Raw genomic sequence first — 4971 nt, forward strand, 5'->3', positions numbered from 1 at the left:
GCTATAGTATCTCATTTATTGTGAATACCATAGTGTCTCATTTGGTATGAGAACAATCCTTGGAGATACAGAGCATTAGCCCTATTTTATAGATGTAAGAACAGAGGTGAAGGAAAATGAATGAACTTCCCCCATAATTTGAGAACTAGTAATGATCTCCTCTATGAAAAATCTATGTGAATTTTCAAATAAGTGAACAACTATATTCATTAGGGAAATGCTAGCTGCTACAACAAATAAACCTCAAGTTTTGAAATGCTCAAATACAACAAAAGTTTATTTCTCCCGTGGAATATTTCTAGGTGGTTTCCTAGTTGGTGAATGGCTCTCCTTGCCATGACTCAGACATCCAGCTTTCTTCCAGTTGGGAGTTCTGCCATCCCCTAGGGCCTTGACGTCACTTATATCCAGCCAGCGTAATGGGAAAGGGAACATGGAAAAGAAATAATGACTTCTTAAAAGCCATGGCTCATTGTGACACATGTCACTTCCACTGACATTCCATTGGTAAGTACTAGTCATATGGCCACACCTAGATGCAGAGGGTGCTGGGAGACACAGTTCCTGGCCAGACAGCTGCTTCCCAGTGACAAATCTACTTTATGTAAGGAGGAATGTCAACACAAGATAAGATTCATTCCCTGGTGCCAGTGGGTTGAATTAGCATCTTTAAACACGATGGACATTATTCAATTTGGTGGCTTTCTTTTATTTTCCTTCTTACTTCGTAAAATTTCTCTAAATTAAAACTTCTTCATCCTTCTACCTATTATTGTCTTTATTCCTTGCCAAGGGAACTTCAGATCAACCTATTTCAGGGCCCTAAACAGCTATCTCATGGATCACAGTAATGGTGCCATGCTAAGGCTGATGCAGAAAACAGCAAGAAGAATCGAGCCAATTCCATTTATAGCCTGAAGCTCTGGTTTTGTTATGTATGTGCTTTTCTGGGCTTCAAATATTGATAAGGGCCGTCAAATGAGTTCACCTTTTAACACAAAAAATCAAAGACTTGTGCTGATTGTGAACTAGAGGGGTTTTGCATTCAATAGCTAATATCAACCCAGAGAAGAACATACTAAATGCCTGGAAGTGGAGTTCAGTTAAATGAATAATTAAAGAAGACCACATACCTAATCAATGCCCCCTGTTTCAGATATCTACTGCTGCATAAGGAACCACTTCAAAGCAAAAGCTTTAAGCAAAAACCATTTCCTTATTCTCATGATCCACTGGGTTGACTGGGCTCATCTGGGCAGTTCTTCTGCTCCACATGTTGCCAACTGAGACTGTGGGCATCTGGGGGCTCAACAGGACCAGATTGTCCAAGTTGGCTGTCTCATATGCCTGGGGCCTTGGTGGAGATGGTTGGACAAGGCTTCTCCCTTTCCATATGGCCTCTTCATGAGGTCTTTCCATGTAGTGTCTCCAGAAGGGTAGCTACTCTTCTAACACATAAGCTCAGAATTTCCAAAAGCGCAGAAGTGGAAGCCTCCAGGTCTTCTCAAGACTTAGTTCCAGGACCAGCACTAGATTCTGCCAAGTTCTGTTGGTTAAAGAGAGTCACAGGTCCAGTCCAGGTTCAATGCGGGAGAGAAGAGAAAAGGATACATACTAAGACATGTGGCCCACTGGGCACCATCTAACAGACTAGTTATTACACTTCTAACTCAACAGTGAGAATAAGCACCATGCTCCATTCCAGGTCTAGTGAACTCAGGATGACCTGAGAAGAAATTTGATGTATTTAGCCTCTCATTTGTTTCCTTTCAGTTTACTTTTTTTCTAGGAGTCAGGTTTACAGGGGAACATTGTGACTCCATAGTCACAATTCTCAGGGTGAGAAAAGGCAGAAGGTAGTCATCTGAGATTCTAATAAAAAAGCCTAATTCCATTTATTTAGAGATGGTTCTCTCACTGTTCTACTGTTAGATAACCAAACAGTTGGCATTAAGAAGGCAGAATCAAGTAGAACAAGAGGATGATGGGGAGCAGACAATCAAATAATCCCATAACAAATGCAATTGCAACTGTGACAAGTGCCATGGAGCAATGTTAGAGGCTGGGAGAATAGTAGGGAGCTCCTGTGCTCATCTGGACAAAAGCTGATGAGTGTTGGACCTGAAGGAATGGCAGTGACCTTTCAGAAAAAGAGATGTATTTTAGAAACATAAAGTATATGTAATCCAAAGCATTTGATGACCAGAGTCATTAGAAGGGAGGGAGAATAACTGAGTTTAGGGGCTTGAGTGTCTGGATGAATGAGGAAACAATCAGATACCAAGAAAGAAAAGGGAGGAGGAGGAATACATTGGGGATAAATGATGGAGGGCTCACTTTTGGACACACAGTTTGAGGTATTTGTAGGAGATCTAGTAAAGCTGTACAGTGGGCAATTGAAAACATGTCTCTGTGGTGGACGTTTGCTTTTTTCCTTTCCTTTCCATTCTTTGCTTTCCCGTTCTCTCTCACTTATTTCTATTGTCCAATGTCATCTGCTTTGGATAGATGGAAAATTCCCCACTGAATGCATCCTGATGAGGGACAGCCCATATCCCAAGATAAAATCTTAAAAGGCCAGATTTTTGTTTTCCTGGCCCCCTTGCAGCTAGGATATGTACATATGATCTAGGTTTGGCCAATCAGATGCACCCATCTGAGAGTCTGAATTAGGAGCAAGTTGCTCAAAGAAGCAAGGTCAGTGGAGAATTCATTCTGGAGGTGGCAACAACACCCATTTCCCAAGGAGTAACACTGGCAGAAAAAACTGCAGTGTCCAGTGTTTGGGGCAGTAGGGACCTCCTTGGACAAATGCTGTGGCTTAGCTCTGCCTCCCTTTCTTCCAGCCTATTTTCTATGTCTTGTTCTCCAGTTTTTCGAACAACTCTGGGAGCTACACAGTATCTCTTTGATAATTTACTTTAGTGCTTCTTAGCCTCTGTGTCTTGCAGCTTAGGTCCCTGGCCAGCTCAGATACTCTAAAACCTGGAGGAGGGACTGGGGATTCATCAGAGGAAAGATGAAGCTTACAGGCATAGGGGAATGAGATTATCCAGGGAGAGAGAGTGGAGGTCAGAAAAGAAATGGGCTGCAGCCAGGAGCCTGAGGCACAGCCACACTGAAAGCATAAGCAGAGCAGAACACCAACACAGTACCTCTGAGGACAATCACTTAAAGGCTTTTCTTCCTTTTCCAGATCAAGAGTGAAATCATCCAGAATAGAGTGAATTCGGGCTTCAGAGCGGCTGTTTAGGATTCAGAGCTCTACCAACATGAGCAATCTGTTGGCATGACAGGTCAGAGAAGCCGTGAAGGACATGGAAGGAAGTAGATGGAACTGGAAACAGGAGGCCAACCCCAGCAGTCAGGCAAGTACCATCCAGAGAACAGGAAATGTAAAAGGATCAGGTATAGCTGGAACACCTAGGCAGAGGGACTTTGGAAGTTCAAAGTTAGGGAGAATAGCACTGGCAAGAAGGCTGCACCAAGATATGTGCTGCTCCCAGGGCAGAGGCTCTTTGCTAGCCTGTCCTTTCACACTGTTCACCACCTGCCTGGGAGTGTCTAGGCCAGGACTTACAGGTTTAAGAATAAGAACTCCATGGGGCATGGAATTTATAATTAAAGCAGGGCAGAATCGTTAGGCCTCCAATTGAAGCAGGGCAGAATCCCTAGGTCTCCTAGGAAGTTCTTGTTCCAGGCAACACAGACGACTGGGTAGTTTAAGTTATAAAAATATTTTATCCAAATTAGAACCAAACAATACATAATTTATTTATGGTTGTGAATTCATCCTTGCTGTGAATAGCTGCTAAGGGTAGGGTGCTATTGGTCAGCATCTCACAGTTCCCTGAGACCTGCTGCAGTCACTACCTCTCACATCTAATTGGTACTCTGTCATACTCACTGCCCTGAGCTTTAATTGTCCAAGTCTTTTCAATTAGGCTGAAGCATCTCATAGCATTGAATACCTCTTTTATCCTTCCCCAGAATGGCCAGCAAAGCACAAGCATATATAAGTATTCAGTAAGTATTTGACCTAGATGGCTTATATATAAAAAAAAAAACCAACACTAAGCTTTTATGGCTAAAATTTCAAACTAATCCCTATCATAGGTCATGGTATATTTCTCTTACCATTGCTTTTTCTTTCTTGTTCAAGTGGTGCTCAGAAAAAAATAAGACACTGAAATTTGAGGACTTAATGGAGTTTGGTGCCTTCATTTAGCTGATGTCTATGAAGCCTGACCAGTCTACTTCTAGTCTATAAGATCATGTGGAAGCTTCAGTGACAAACTTCTACTTTACTAATGATTTTATGATCCTGTTACCCATTGCAATTGCTTAAATGGTATTTTAATTAGCTGCTTTAAATGACTTTGCTTTTTTACAAAAAGCAGTGTGTGCTTTAGTTTAAAATATGGGTCACTGGTGTTTCTTTCTAGAAGATGACTGTGTTTAGTACCAGGGAAAATTGCGGATGTATTTGGAGAGGTTTTAACTTCTGTAACTCAGGTCGATATCTGGAATGTGAGAGTTTCCATACTTTTGTGGATGCAGCAAATTTATATAAAGGGTTATTAAATTTGTTCTAGTTTTTAAATACCGTTAATTCTTTCATGGTCTTTCTATATCGCCAGTTTTTTTTTTATGGTACCTGCAACAAGTCAATAAGCTGTGTTTATGTTTGTATACTGTTTTAGAAAGGAGGATTGACCCAGAACATTATGTGCTAGGAGAAATAAAAAGACTCTGCTATGGATACAGATTTGCTTTCCCTGTACGTAATGCTTCTGCCAAAACTACCATCTGTGATCTTACAGAATGCCTTATCCACCATCATGGTATTCCACACAGCATTGCTTCTGATCCAGGAAATTACTTCACAGCAAATCAAGTGTGGCAATGGGCCCATGCTCAGGGAATTCACTGGTCTTACCATGTCCCCCAACATTCTTAAGAAGCTGGCTT

General features: G+C 41.6%; 1 long non-coding RNA gene across 1 annotated transcript; it reads left to right on the top strand.

Moving 5' to 3' along the window:
• The first annotated feature begins 556 nt into the window (after positions 1–556).
• LOC134810012 (uncharacterized) lies at positions 557–4603 on the top strand. Its single transcript, XR_010157073.1, has 3 exons — positions 557–604; positions 3197–3368; positions 4163–4603. It is a non-coding gene; the product is annotated as an uncharacterized LOC134810012 (long non-coding RNA).
• Positions 4604–4971: the final 368 nt, after the last annotated feature.

This window comes from Pan troglodytes, chromosome 4, assembly GCF_028858775.2.
Source record: "Pan troglodytes isolate AG18354 chromosome 4, NHGRI_mPanTro3-v2.0_pri, whole genome shotgun sequence".
In the NCBI taxonomy this organism is placed as follows: Eukaryota; Metazoa; Chordata; class Mammalia; order Primates; family Hominidae; genus Pan; species Pan troglodytes.